Below are 16,696 nucleotides of genomic sequence, written 5' to 3'. Positions count from 1 at the left end.
AACCCATATGTTCTTCCAAAATCCCTAATGATTACACATTTTGAAATGGTCGTTGAGGTGGGGTTCCATTGTCAAGGGCAAGGGCACCCAAACTCCGACCCAAACTCGCCCTAATCCCACCTAAGCCCTCAAAATCACCAAACCAAGTTTCCAGATTAGATTTTGACCCCAAAAACACCCCATACCACTTTTAGAATGAAACCCAACCTCATTAGACCACACAAACACACTTAAAACCCAACTGAACATAACTTACCATTGTTGAGTTTCAAACTAAACATAAGCTATGAAATCTAAAATTCAAACCCCAAATCTCTTGTTTTAGACAAAATTTATGTGTTAAAAACTATCGCTTAACATGCCTTAATAACCACAAGCTTACTCAAACCACTAAAACCATCAATTACAAATATTGGACAAAAGAACTCCAAAATAACTCAACAACACATCAAAGAAAAGGAGGAACACTTAAGAAGTCTTTACCTCAGATATGGAGTTGAATTCTCTAGGGTGATGATGGCCATTAGCTGTTGCTAGCTCTTCCACTAAAGATTAATCCCCTCCACCAATCCTCTAAACTCAAGAAGGCTTGGTGTCCATGAAAATGCTCTTCAAAGTAACCTAGAGTTCAAGCGGTCACCACCAAAGATAAGAGGCAACTTATACACGTTTGAGAAAAACCTTCCGCTATGGGTTTCCTCTTTTTTCTAACTACCTGGTGACCTTTTTGTCCCTCCTTTTTATTCCCTCTATATATTAAACCCAAGGGCAATTTAGGCAATTGACACCAAATCCCACTAAAATTCAAATTTCACTTATTATTCCCAATTAAATCAATTAATTCCAAATACTCACTAAATTAATTCCCATTAATCAATAAATCACGACAATTTACCAAATTACCGAAATACCCCTAAGTTCATCCCGAGCCGGGTACTCAATCCTATGGTGAATTTTTCGCTAAAATGCTCTATAGAATCTCCTCTTGTCGAATAACATAAATATATCTAAATAATAATGTGGTCTCAATCACAGAGCATATATAATTAACTATATACCCTCAACGGGTCACAATTAGAAAAATGTCCTTTCTAACGAAAATGGGCCCTTAAGAACATTTAATACACTTAAACATGCATACATAGTAATTTTATAATATAACTCATATAATTCCATATACTCACATATGTATATTAATTAAAATCACAAATACATCCAATTATGCTCTCTCGACAAACAAATCAAGGCACTAAGCCTTATTAGGAATTTTGGGACGTTACAATTATTCTACTAGAAATTCATAGATGAACTCTCAAAACTAATATCTTATATTATTAGAAGTCATGACTATTAAGTCGTCCATTGATTTAGTCATTACATGAGTTATGACCCTCAAATAGTTATTCATAATTAGAGCTAGGTCTTAATGTCCAACATCTCTAATTACGTCTTTATCAATTAGTTCCATTGATCCTCTAATGAGCATTATTTTATAAATTTAATTATATAATAAAATTTTTGATCTCTCATAGAAATTGAGCACTCTGTGTTCAAGCCCTGAATCAACAATAATAGGAACAACTAATCTGCTTTAATTTAAGTGAGGACAATATTCCATATCTATGAAGTATGTTCCTAGCCACTTGCAATTCTATGACTCCAAGATATTAGAAATTTGGTTGTAGGAATATTGAACCTTACCCGATAAGTCATATGTCATAAAAACAAAAACATGAGTCCATGACTCACTTCTAGAATGAGGTTAACTCTCAAACGACCATCGATTGATGAATGTTGAATTTTTATATTTTAATGGGATTGTCAAAATTTCTTTCTTTGATTGTGTCCCAGCCTTATACAATCTATATTGTATATAGTACATCTATCTCTTTGTGTCACTACACTTAACAATCATAATAGCATGCTCTATCTTAAACAAAAGAAAGATTGTACTCTCATAATCTTTTTAAAATAAAGCTTCCACTTTATTCAGCAATTAAGAAAAAACCTTATATTATTATCTACAATTAAATCCTCTATTATATATATCAATATACATATAATTCATTCAAGACCACATCAATAATATTAGTTCTTCAAGTTAAATGGCATGTTTAATTAAATACAAATATGAGTGCAAAATATTTACTTTATTTAATTAATAGTAGTTGCTCATACAAAAATATACTTTAAGGGCACATATCCCAAGAGATTTGTGCATATTATTGTTTCACTACCTAGTCTATATGCCATTATAGGTAGATCAGGTGTATGCTCATCTGTACAAGTAAAAACCTAGAACTTGTATAAAAAGTTATATTAGCCACCCTCTTGTGGCAGTTAACAGGCCCAACTACTCGGTTTAGGATGTTGATATTCTATGGTGGGTATCGAGAGCGAGGGACCTAGTGGACTGTGTAATTGTTAAATCTATGATATAGAGATTTTTACTTTACTTTTCAACTTGATTTTATATAAAAAGAGTGAGGAATCAAGTATTTAGTTGTTGAATTTTTAGTTAATTTCATCTTTATGTCTTTTGAAGTCTAACTTTAGAGTTTAATGATGTTTATTGCTATTTTGGAATTAAATAATTCATTTTCTTTTATTTTCTATGAAAAAAAAAATCTTAAGCTAGCAATGAAATAGAATGGAATTGAAAATGCCAAAATAAAGTTGGAAAATGTTGAAATATGCAGATTTGCTAAAAGGCATGCTGCAACATTATGGAGTTGGAGCTGTGGGGACTATTATAGCCCAGCTGAAAAAAGTCACATTAATTTGACTTTGAAAGCTAGCGTAAGTAGAGAAAATCTCCACTTGGATGTACTTTTGGCAGAAAAAGTGGTGGACCAAAAAGGAGTGGGCCAAAAAGAGAAAGAATAAGAATATGACTTCTAATTTGGTAAAGGAATTGTATCGTAGCACATCTTAAAGAAAGACAATCACTATTTTAGATGACACCAAACATCCTAGAGTAGAAACTAGAGAGAGAAATACACAAAAAGAGAATGAAGAAGAAGAAAGGAAAGGACTACACAAGAAAGAAGGCAAAGGAGGACCCATCTACATAGTTTCTACTTTATCTTTTCTTGTTTGTATTTTTTTTCTTTATTTTTTTTTAATATACTCGTGGAGGGATTTAAATTTGGTATTTTGTGTTTTCGAACATGAACTAATTTTCTTATAGCTAGAATATTAATGAATCCTAGATTATGAATTAAAATTGATGTTGTATGGATGTTTTTGGCATTTAAATTCTTTGTTCATTTAAGTGTATTAAATTTTAAGTATCGAATTTTTCTTGATCACCAATTTTGGGTTGCTTAGCTAATCTTGATTTTGGAAAAAATAGGAATAGTGGAAATACTTGAATGATGCATAATTATCACATTGGCTAACTGTGATTTGTATATGGTATAGGGATATACTATTTAACTTATATGCCCATTGGAAATTTGTTGCTTAATTAGTGTTCTTACTTTTAGGTTTGCATAGACCGAGCAATGTACTAGAAGTTAGGAGCTTTCTGGGATTCGTAGGGTATTATTGGTGGTTCATTGGGGGGTTCTCCAGGATAGCCACGTCGTTGACGGAATTGACAAGAAAGAAGACTATGTATGTGTGGACAGACAGGTTTGAGAACAGTTTCAAGGAATCGAAGCGGTGACTAATCACCGCTCTAGTGTTGAGTCTGCCGTTAGACAATGAGAAGTTTGTGGTTTATTGTGATGCTTCCAGACAGGGTTTATTGTTTGTGTTGATGCAAGATGGAAAGGTGATAGCCTACACTTCGAGATAGCTAAAGGAGTACGAGCAGAGATATCCCATGCATGATCTGGAGTTTGTAGAGGTTGTAACGACCCCAAATTCGCTAATGAGGCTTAAGGGCCTTGATTAGTGTGCCGGGAGGGCATAATTGGGTTTAATGTGAATTGAATGACTTTATTGATTTAATGCATAATTCTATGATTAATAATGTTTGTATGATAATTGATGATAATATGATATACATGTGTGATATATGTGAGAACAAAATTATTATGTGGGTAGGTCTGCAGAGCACGACTCGAGGCGATCCGAGAGCTAGTTAGCAGGGAAAAGTCACAACGGGGCTAAGCAGTTGACTTTGGATAAGTCAAGGGTATTTTAGGTATCGGGTAGCTACTTAGACTATCGGGTTATGAAAATAAATATATGGAGATATATTTGAGGTTAGGAAGTCTAAGCGGGAATATTGGGGGATTTTACCATATTGCCGTCGGGGACGGTTCCGGCATCCCGAGCCTTGGGATTAACTTAACGAATAAGACAAACTTAAGGAAACCCTTAGAAAGAAATAAACCAACTTTATTTCTCATCTTATCCTTCTCTCTCTCAAGGAAACTAAGTAAAGGCCATAAGGGACAAATAGAGGAAATTTCTGAGAATTGGAGCTGAAGATCTCTGGGAACTCAGTGGGAATTGAGGCCGAAACTCTGAGGCTTAGTTCAAGACTCATCCAAGGAATTGAATCAAAGCTAAGGAAAGGATTAAACCATGTGTTTTCTAAGGTTCAACCTTGAGTTTTCAGTTGGGTATTGAGGTTATTGTTTAATTGATGCTTAGGGTGGAATTTGAGCTAGAAAGCTTTGGAAACTCACTGGGTTTTGAATAGAGAAAGGATCCAGCAGAAGAGGTAAGTCTCAATTCATGATTTAGAAGTTTTAATTTGGGTTTGAATGGCTGGTTTTAGTGTTTATAGCTCTTGAGTTTCAGAAATTGGAAAGGGAATTGTAGTGTATGTTAGGTAGGGTTTTCTGTGGGATTATGTTATTTAAGTCATGCTAAAAGTGTTGGGATTGTTGGGTGTTGAAGTAGGGAGCTTAAGGGTGGTTTTGGCTAAGGTTTCAAGCCTAGAAATGGTGGGAATTCTGGGCTTGAAGGGAAGGGCCACAACTTTGTTCTAGAGTGCTGCGGCCCTAGGTTGAAGATGAGCCAATGAGGCTCGGCCAGGGGTGAGCGGCGCGGCACCCATTGCAAGGGCCACAGCGCGTGTCTTTGCCCAGGGTGGTCCTTGGTTCTGTTTTGAGGCTAGGGTCGCGACTACGCTTCAAGGGTCGCATCCCTTAGTTGTGCACTTGAACTTCTGGGGATTTTATGCATGGGAATTTGGTCTAGGATGCTCGGGATTGATTTCACCATTGTGCTTGAGGAGTGTTGCTCATAAACAATAACCGTAAAGACTAAAAGGCAGAAAATTGCACCTGGATGAATATATGTGGCGTGACTAAGGGTTCCCTATTGTGAATGCTTGAAAAGATGGTATTATGGCATGCAAGCCATTTAGTGAACCAACGGCCTAAGGGTGCCAAGGGTTACACTAGCGCACACGGTGGGCTCGGCCACTGGTAGCCGAGGACAGCTTAATATGCACTGAGCTCGTTTTAAGCGGGCCGGAGTCAGTGGGATAAACAGACTGTGCGGCCTAAGTTTTCAGCCCTGATTATTATGTGATATAAATGTTATAAGTATTTGTTTGCATCCATGACTCTAAATATATGCCGGATGATATTATGTTGATTTCTTGATAAGAGTTCATGCTTAATGAATTTGCCATCTGTTATTACTGTTTGTGTTGCATATGTTTTCTTGCTGGGCCTTGCCTCATGGGTGCTTCATGGTGAAGGTAAAGGCAAGGGAAAGCTTGATCAGCCTTGATTGGAGAGCTCTGCGAGCAGAATGTACATGGCCAGTTGCTCAGCCGCCACGGTTGAGGTTTATGCAGGAACGCGAGACCCAAAGATTGTCCATTTTGCCTTAGTATGGCTTACCTTTGTTTAAGTACTTTTGAAAGTCTATAAATCAACTTTTAACTCTATTTCTTTTGGGATCCCGTGAATATAACAGTTTAATTATATAAAATGAGTCTTTTGAGACCAAAATATTTTAACCCTAGCTCGTACATGTGTGGATGCTCAATATTCCATGCCTGTAAAAGACCCAAAATACATGCTTAGGCCCATGACTGACTAAAGGTGTGGATGCTCTCCTATGGGCCATCACGGAAGATATGGTGAGGAAAGGTGCCTTTTATAGGTCTTCATCCCGTCAAGAAGTGGGATCTCATATGGACTCTTGAGCACAAGGCAAGGTGTCTCACATAGCGAGGCTTATGGTCCTATGGCGAGACATCCCTTTGCCTAGGGATGCTTTGGAAAATAGCATATGGCCCGATGCTTGAGCAATATCATGAAAGATAGGCAAGATGTGCCTCGCCAGATGAGGTCCTTATGCCTAGGTAAATTGGTAAGGCATGTGTGCGAGGCGCTGGCACGAGACGCCTACATATGGAGGCGCTGGCACAAGACGCCTACATATGGAGGCGCTGGCACGAGACGCCTACATATGGGGGCGCAAGGGTGTGCCTTGCAAGACGCCTGCATATGGCGCGCGAGGGTGTGCTTCGCAAGGCGCTAGTACGAGACGCCTATATATGGAGGTGCTGGCATGAGACGCCTACATATGGAGGCGTTGGCACGAGGCGCCTACATATGGAGGCACTGGCAGGAGGCGCCTACATATGGAGGCGCTGGCACGAGGCGCCTACATATGGAGGCACTGGCACGAGGAGCCTACATATGGAGGCGTTGGCACGAGGCACCTACATATGGAGGCGCTGGCACGAGGCGCCTACATATGGAGGCGCTAGCACGAGACGCCTACATATGGAGGCGCTGGCATGAGACGCCTACATATGGGGGCGCAAGGGCGTGCCTCACGAGATGCCTGCATATGGCGTGCGAGGGTGTGCCTCGCACGGCCTCGGTGCGAAGTGGGCCATATTCGCCGAATGGAGCATCTCCTAGCGTCGAGGGGCGGCCTCGCGTGGGGGGCATCCCACAGCCTTGCGGCCTCGCGTTAGGGCCTCTCCTAGACCCGACGGCCTCTTGTGGGAGAACCTCATGACATCTCCACGAGGGGTGGCCTCGTATAACTCTGCCATGATTAAGCCGCGAAGGGCTCGTGTGATAACATCTTGCGCCCTTCATCTCGAGAAGGCATCTCCCATGGAGATACCTATGGAAACCCCACCGTCTAGAAGTGAAAGCCAAAGTATGATTCCGAAGGGTCACGATGGTACAATCTCGTATGGGGTACGGCTTGTAAGGCCCCGTACGTCTGACCGTGGCACTCATGCTAGTCAGGTAGTGGGGGCACTAGGAGAAAGGACATGGCCTGCATACTCCCAATTAGATGTCAGAGTCGACACCACTACCACCTGCACCACTCCTCTGAAATTAGTACGGACAAATAATGGAGACATCCTCCTGGCACCTGTCCCTGTACTGGTTGCAAGACCACAACCTCTGAAACCACTCTCCAGACAGTGTACCTATGCACTACTTGGTCCCCTGGACCATAATGTATCTAGGGCCATTAGAGCCCACTATATAATAAATCCCAATTCCACATGGAAGGGGGTTGGAAAATTCATTGTATGCAGAGGCTATTGAGAAATATACCAAGGCCTGCTCCATTGTTTATCTGTGTTTACTTTTCCTTAAAGTTTATTCTCAGTTCTTATATAAACATCACCTAACTTACCTTTGAGTTTTCCGATCTAATTTCGTTGACGAGATTTCACCGTCAACAACATGTTTAATAACACGTTTTCAAATGAATAGCTTGATTAGCAAGTCTTGCACCTTTATGAGTACATAGTGTAGCGGTCTTGGCTATCCAAGGCATTACAACTTGGTATCAGAGCGTCCTAGGTTTAAGGGTTCCTGAAGATAGGCTGGGCATGTACATTCGCTGCCAGAGACAAGCTCAAATCAGGGTTCGGTAATATGTATATCCGTTTATGTGCTTATGTGCTTGAAATGAGCTATGAATGATGTTATTTACTGGATTATTAGGAAGCATGAGATACCGATAGGGCCTGGCCCTTGAGTGTTGTGTGAAAATATTGAGGCATGTTTATTAACATCGCCGTGCATGTAAATAAATATTTGGGTGATTAATTGTATATAGTGTATGGGTGAATGCCTGTTTTATAGCTAATGTGAAATGAGATTGGAGGCGTGCTTATTAGTAGCCAGTGCATGAGAATGGATGCTTATATGTTGATTGTTGGTGATTGGTTATGTTCTATTGATGAACTCTGGAGAAGCTCTTTACCCTGTCATCATGGTCTGACTGCCGAGTCGTTATTTATAGATTGATTTGGATAGCTATACGTCCAAGAAAATCTACATGACTAGCCGGCACTAGGTCCGGGACCGAGAGTGATGATCAGGGCCAGAATCCTCCGCCAGTCCCCGAGAACTGGCAACAGTTAATGGCAGATATGAAGGCTCGATTACATGTTCCAGATGAGCAGATTCATATCCTGGGACAGCAGGCTCCATCAGGGAGTGCTGCCCCTATTGTACCACCTGCAGTGGTACCAGTTTTGCAGTCAGGGGAGGTTGGTAACAGATGGGAGCCGTTATATGAGCGATTCAGGAAGCAGCAACCCCCAATCTTTGAGGGTGGACCAGATCCACTGAAAGCCGAGCAATGGCTAGCTATGATCACTACAATTCTAGAGTTTATGAGAGTAGAGGGGCATGATAGAGTGGCATGTGCCACTTATATGTTGAGAGAGGATGCCCGCATGTGGTGGGAAGTGGCATCGCAGACCAGGGATGTTACTACTCTGAGTTGGGATGGTTCAGAGACTTGTTCGGTCAGAAGTACTACAATGTTGCTGTCAGAGCAGCAAAGGTTAACAAGTTCGTGAGTCTTGTGTAGGGCAATACGACTGTTACAGAATATAACCTAAAGTTTGATAAGCTTGTGAAGTTTGCTCCAGATCTTGTGCCTACTGATGCTGCTAGGCAAGATCGATTTATCAGACGGCTTAATGCTATGGTAGCCCGGGATGTCAAAATCACAACGGTACCTGGAGGAACAACTTATGCCCAGGCCGTTGAGAAGGCTCTTACCACTGAGGAAGTGAAGAACAAGATATGGAGGGAGAGTGCAGTAAGGCGAGAGGGCCGTAGAGCGGTGCCTCCTTATTCAGGGACAGGTAGGGGCGGAGTCCCCAATGACTTTAACCGAAAGGCTCCTGACACTTCGACCGCTGATGGTTTTGATAGGAGGGGTCGGGGTGGTCAGGGTGGCCGTCAGGGAGGCGGTGAGGCATGGTGGACCTATCCAGAGTGCCCGAGGTGTAGAAGACGCCATCTATGTGAGTGTCGGGCCAAGGCATGTTTTGTGTGCGGGGTAGTAGGGCATCTCAGGAAAGACTACCCAGCGGTGAAGAAATGTGAAGCAGGAAAGGTGGATAGCTTGACTCCAGCTCGAGTATTCACCTTGACCCAGGCGGACGCTGAGGCTAGTCCCTCGGTAGTGATAGGTCAGCTTTCTAGCGCTGGCTTTCCTTTTACAGTATTGATTGATTATGGTGCTACACGTTCTTTTGTCTCTAGTAGGGTGATTGATAGATTGTGTAGACCTAGCGAGTACCGGACTGCAAGGTTTGGGACCTTATTGCCTACAAGGGAACTGGTAGTTTCTAGGAGACGGATTAGGGAACTGCCAGTGATGGTTGATAGAAAGGAACTCTCGGTGGATCTGATTGAGTTGGATATGGAGGATATTGATTTGATCTCAGGGATGGACTGGTTGGCTAGATATGGGGCTACGATTGATTGTAGGAAGAAGATGGTTACTTTTGAGCCTGAGGGCGAGGACCCTTTTGTTTTTGTGGGTGCGGTATCTGGACCCCGCGTACCCATGATTTCGGCGTTGAGAGTCAGAGACTTGCTGCAGGGGGATGCATAGGTTTTCTGGCCAGTGTAGTGGATACTGCTAGAGTTATGCCGGTAGGGCCGGGAGAGACCTGATTGGTGTGTGAGTTCTTAGATGTATTTCCTGAGGATCTGCCAGGGTTGCCGCCGCGCAGGGAGAGTCAGTTTGAGATTGAGTTGGCACCGGGAACAGAACCAGTATCTAGAACGCCGTACTGAACCAGTAGCTAGAATATTAATGAATCCTAGATTATGAATTAAAATTGATGTTGTATGAATGTTTTTGGCATTTAAATTCTTTGTTCATTTAAGTGTATTAAATTTTAAGTATCGAATTTTTCTTGATCACCAATTTTAGGTTGCTTAGCTAATCTTGATTTTGGAAAAAATAGGAATAGTGGAAATACTTGAATGATGCATAATTATCACATTGGCTAACTGTGATTTGTATATGGTATAGGGATATACTATTTAACTTATATGCCCATTGGAAATTTGTTGCTTAATTAGTGTTCTTACTTTTAGGTTTGCATAGACCGAGCAATGTACTAGAAGTTAGGAGCTTTCTGGGATTGGTAGGGTATTATTGGTGGTTCATTGGGGGGTTCTCCAGGATAGCCACGTCGTTGACGGAATTGACAAGAAAGAAGACTATGTATGTGTGGACAGACAGGTTTGAGAACAGTTTCAAGGAATCGAAGCGGTGACTAATCACCGCTCTAGTGTTGAGTCTGCCATTAGACAATGAGAAGTTTGTGGTTTATTGTGATGCTTCCAGACAGGGTTTATTGTTTGTGTTGATGCAAGATGGAAAGGTGATAGCCTACGCTTCGAGATAGCTAAAGGAGTACGAGCAGAGATATCCCACGCATGATCTGGAGTTGGTAGAGGTTGTAACGACCCCAAATTCACTAATGAGGCTTAAGGGCCTTGATTAGTGTGCCGGGAGGGCATAATTGGGTGTAATTTGAATTGAATGACTTTATTGATTCAATGAATAATTCTACGATTAATAATGTTTGTATGATAATTGATGTTAATATGATATACATGTGTGATATATGTGAGAACCACATTATTATGTGGGTAGGTCTGCAGAGCACGTCTCGAGGCGATCCTAGAGCTAGTTAGCGGGGAAAAGTCACAACGGGGCTAAGCAGTTGACTTTGGATAAGTCAAGGGTATTTTAGGTATCGGGTAGCTATTTAGACTATCAGGTTATGAAAATAAATATATGGAGATATATTTGAGATTAGGAAGTCTAAGCGGGAATATTGGGGGATTTTACCATTTTTCCCTCGGGGACAGTTCCGGCATCCCAAGCCTTGGGATTAACTTAACGAATAAGACAAACTTAAGGAAACCCTTATAAAGAAATAAACTGGCTTTATTTCTCAGCTTATCATTCTCTCTCTCAAGGAAACTAAGGCCATAAGGGAAAAATAGAGGAAATTTCTGAGAATTGGAGCAGAAGATCTCTGGGAACTCAATGGGAATTGAGGCCGAAACTCTGAGGTTTAGTTCAAGACTCATCCAAGGAATTGAATCAAAGCTAAGGTAAGGATTAAACCATGTGTTTTCTGAGGTTCAACCTTGAGTTTTTAGCTGGGTATTGAGGTTATTTTTTAATTGATGCTTAGGGTGGAATTTGAGCTGGAAAGCTTTGGAAACTAGCTGGGTTTTGAATAGAGAAAGGATCCAGTAGAGAGGTAAGTCTCAATTCATGATTTAGAAGTTTTAATTTGGGTATGAATGGTTGGTTTGAGTGTTTATAGCTCTTGAGTTTCAGAAATTGGAAAGGGAATTGTAGTGTATGTTAGGTTGGGTTTTCTGTGGGATTATGTTGTTTAAGTCATGCTAAAAGTGTTGGGATTGTTGGGTGTTGAAGTAGGGAGCTTAAGGGTGGTTTCGGCTAAGGTTTCAAGCCTAGAAATGGTGGGAATTCTGGGCTTGGAGGTAAGGACCACGACTCTGTTCTAGAGCGCTGCGGCCCTAGGTTGAAGATGAGCCAAGGAGGCTCGGCCAGGGGTGAGCGACGCGGCACCCATTGCAAGGGCCACAACGCTTGTCTTTGCCTCGGGTGGTCCTTGGTTCTGTTTTGAGGCTAGGGTCGCCACTATGCTTCAAGGGCCGCATCCCTTAGTTGTGCACTTGAACTTCTGGGGATTTTAGGCATGGGAATGTGGTCTAGTATGCTCAGGATTGATTTCACCACCGTGCTTAGTGGAAATCCGATTCTCGGAAGTTAGTTTCGTAACTGGAAACCTATACTTGGACATTAATGAAACCTAATACTTTTGTTGTGACTAGGTGATAAACGCTTAGGCTCGGGAACGGATCGTGCTTGAGGAGTATTGCTCATAAACAATAACCGTAAAGACTAAAGGTAAGAAAATTGCACCTGGTTGAATATATGTGATGGGACTAAGGGTTCCCTATTGTGAATGATTGAAAAGATGGTATTATGCTAGGCAAGCCATTTAGTGAACCAATGGCCTAAGGGTGCCAAGGGTTACACTAGTACACAGGGCGCGGCTCGACCACTGGTAGCCGAGGACAGCTTAATATGCACTGAGCTCGGTTTAAGCGGGCCGGAGTTAGTGGGATAAATAGAGGGTGTGGCCTAAGTTGTCGGCCCTGATTATTATGTGATATAAATGTTATAAGTGTTTGTTTGCATCCATGACTCTGAATATATGCCGGATGATATTATGTGGATTTCTTGATAAGAGTTCATGCTTAATGAGTTTGCTATCTGTTATTACTGTTTGTGTTGCATATGTTTTGTTGCTGGGCCTTGGCTCACGGGTGCTACGTGGTGCAGGTAAAGGCAAGGGCAAGATTGATCAGCCTTGATTGGAGAGCTCTGCGAGCGGAATGTACATGGCCAGCTGCTCAGCCGCCACGGTTGAGGTTTAGGTAGGGACGCGAGACCCAAAGGAGAATCAAAGAACTTGAGAAGCGTGTGGGGGAATTAGATGGCCTGAACGAAAGGGTCAGGGATCTTTCCTCTGTAAGTCATAACACTAGATCGTCAGATGCAAGCAATCACATAGCTGCTCTAGAGAAGGAAAACGATGTTCTCCTATCCAGAATAATCACGTTGGAGAAAAGAAACTCTCCAACAAGTACTTATGTTTCCCCTCGGTGGGAAGAGCACATTGCGGTGGTGGAGCGCATGCTGAAGGAACAACAATTTTCCAAAAATGACACTACGGAAGATTGCAGGGAGGCAGTTGGTGTGCTCAGAGAAGAAATGGCTGAGCTAACTGCAAAGGTAAACCTAACCATGCGAGCGGTTAGGAATGCACCTGCAACAGGGTCGATAGGTATGGAATATGGCTGAGTTAAAGTGCCCGAGCTGAGGTCCTATAACAGGGCTAGAGACGCAAAGGACTTGGAAAATTTCTTCTTCGACATGGAACACTATTTTAAAGCCATGCGGGCCGATTCAGAAGAAGGAAAGGTCGCCATGGCTACCATGTACTTGTCTGGGGATGCCAAGGTGTGATGGAGGACAAAGTATGACGACATTGAGAATTATAGATGCACCATCACATCTTGGGTAGACCTGAAGAGAGAACTGAAGATGCAATTTATGTCAGAAAATGTTGCCTACATGGCTCGACGCTAGTTGAAAGAACTTAAACAAGTTGGGACAGTCCGAGAATATGTGAAGAATTTTTCGGGACAAATGCTCGATATAAAGGACATGTCCGAAGTACACATGCTCTTCTACTTCCTCGAGGGATTGAAACTGTGGGCCAAGCAAGAGCTTCAGAGATAGCGTGTGTTTGACCTAGCCACCGCTCAAGCTGCTGTTGAATGCTTAACAGACTACACTTCGGAGAGCAGCCTGTCTAAAAGGGCTACCCCTCCAACCAGCCACTACACCGAATACCCATTTCCATAACACATCAATATAATACTAATAGAAAAGTATTATGGTAGAGTATTATATTGAGCAACTTTTTACGTAAAAATGGCGGTAATATATTGCACATCCCGCCACTTAGAATTTTTTTTTCATTTCTGAGACTGAGAATCCTGAGACACGCATCTCCTTTCTCTTCCCCATTTTTGAGACCCGAGACACCCATTTTTGCCCATTTCCTTCAACATATCGACACAACACACAAATTTCTTCAACATATCTGAGCTTTCCTTCAACATTTCTTCCCATTTCCTTCAACATATCGACACAAAGAAGAGACCCATTTCTTCGGCTTGGTCGTATGGTCTCTGAACTCCTCACCCTCTCTCTCTCGTCTTTCTCTATCACTCTGTCAACCTTTGATTTCTAGTCGTTGGGCTTTACAAATTTGTTCTTCTCTTTGGTGGCAAGCCAAGTAAGTAATTAGTTTAAGATGTTAGATTTATCAGCTTGAATCTCATGGAATCTATAAAATTTGTGGTTTTCAAAATTAATTTTCGCTTTTTCATATGTGTTTTCGATTTTGCATATTGATTTTCCATATTGCTGGGACATTTGTTTTGGTACAGTCTCATAGAATCTATAAAATCAGATTTTGCATATTTCAAAATTAAAATATTTGGTTGAGTTTTATGTGTGTTTTCTCAGTTTTCTCTGGTTAAATTCAGGGCTTGGTTTGAGGAGCAAGAAGGAAGCAAATGGTAGAGTTGAGGCAGGCTTTAGAGCATTCAGAAGACTCAAATCAACCAAAGGTGTCATAGGGGGGAAGAATGCTAATCCTAACCAGGTTTAACTCCTTTCTCTTATTGTATATTTATAAACTATCTCGGTTGGTTTGGACATAAGAAGTTTGTTTCCTATTGTGAGAAAGGTGTATTTTTTTTTTCATACTAAAATTGGTATTTATATGGCCTATAATGGGTAAACTAATTTGCCACAATTAGCACAGTGATGTTTTCCATTATGGATTTTAGGATTCTCATGATATTGTTAGAGTTAGTAGTACAACTGATTGATGTAGAATGAGTTTTGCATGGATAAAATTCTGGTGTGAAAAGAGTTTGGGAGCTGTCTCAAATTTCAGAAAGAAAACTGAACACCCTAGCTGTTTTTTTAATAATTTAAATGGTATTAGTCAATGTAATCCTGAAGATTTTCTATTGTCTTTCCAAAACCTAGATCATTGATTCTAAGTTTCAATCTGTAAAAAGACAGTGGAAACTACAGTAATTACTTTGGCATCATTTGTCATTGCATTTGGATTATGCATTATATAGTGTGTCTTTTAAGACAAGTTATTTCCTATCTAAATATATAATCAACTGGTGTAATGGAATATGGTGATTGTTTTTTGGAATGTATACTTCCACTTTCTATTTTTACTGTCCCTAAAACAGATTTAAAAAGTTGGTTTGAAGCTTCTTTTTTTTTGGCACTTCTATGCACATTGAGAATGTATAACACTTGTTCTGAATGGCAAAATATTGTAATGAAGATATTCTTGAAAATGACATTTGTGAGAACTCGCTTTGTGAGAGAGTTTCTTCAGGACTTCTATTATGTGTGAACTGTTATAATTTGAGTGTGCTAGTTCTTCTCAACTGTGTATAGGGTGTAATCTCAGATGGTTGATCTTTAATAAAGACTTATGTTGTAATCTCAGAATCTTGTGCATTATTACATTTGATTCTTCTTACTATGTTACTGTTATTCTTGTGAGCTAGTTTTGCTAATTTATGTTTGCCTAAAGTTGACAAGCAAGTAATATCTATCTAAATTTTTTTTGTTTGAATCCTAAGTAAGAAATTTGAGTTTGAAATATCTTTGTTAATATATTACATTTGATTCTTCTTACTGTGTTACTCTTAGAAAGTGTTTGTTCCTTTTTCCAAATGTTCTTCAAGTAGTCCTTGTTGCATATATCAATACATGAATATATAATAATAGTATAAATATATTATATAGTAATATATACTGTATTAAAAGTGTTGCTCTTCTATTTCTCTTCTTAGATTTACTACATCTAAAGCTGCAATATGATGTTCTACATTTAAAAATTAAATGAACTTGATGCATTTGTTTAGATATTACTTCACCAATTCCAAGCCCCCAAATGTTTTCAATAAGAAACAAAAAGCTCAGTTAAAGAATTAAACAACACACACAAACACCTTCTGATCACACAAGAAACCAGAAAAGAAAGTAAGAAAGAACACTCACCATTACAGAACTCAACCTTGCAAGAATGGATATCACATCTCAGCTTTTTTTCTCTATTTTCACTCTTCTTCTCTTGAGTTTTTTTTCTTCCTCACAATACCCAACTAGCTTTATAAGACAGCTTGAACATTTATACAATGTGTAGGATATAACTACCATAACTAACTTTATAAGCCAGCTTTCTAACAACACTAGAAAGATATGTTTACTCTAATTATTCCACACAGGGGCTTTCTTAAATAGAAATTATTTTATGTATGCTGATACAAGTGAATGAACGAAGGGAATAATGAATTTTTATGGTTTTTCATTTGTTTAATTTTGGGTAATTGGGATTATAGTGTAATTGAGTTGGTTGTTTTTCTTGTTTGAGTATCTTAATACAGTTATTGAATGAGAAGGGCATGTAGCCTTTGACTGGGCGATGTCTTATCTGTATGTCTTGGTTGATTGGATTTCTTTGTTTTTATGAAATTGGTTTTGTTTGTTAGGTCTTGCCCCTGAAATTCCTGAAGATCTGTACCAGCATATTAAGAAGGCAGTCTCTATTAAGAAGCATCTAAAAAGGAACAGGTTAATTGATTTTGGTTGAGAGCAGGATTCACAGACTTGCATGTTACTACAAGAAGACCAAGAAGCTTCCCTCCATTTAGAAGTAGTAAGTACTTTTGTTTCTCCATGTCTACCAGTCTATAACTTGTTAATAGAAATGATATTCTTTGTATCCATTCATTTATTAGAGAATTGAACTGTGTCTTTT

This window comes from Humulus lupulus, chromosome X, assembly GCF_963169125.1.
Source record: "Humulus lupulus chromosome X, drHumLupu1.1, whole genome shotgun sequence".
Lineage (NCBI taxonomy): Eukaryota > Viridiplantae > Streptophyta > Magnoliopsida > Rosales > Cannabaceae > Humulus > Humulus lupulus.
The sequence above is the reverse complement of the archived record's forward strand: the minus strand, read 5'-3'. Positions refer to the sequence as shown.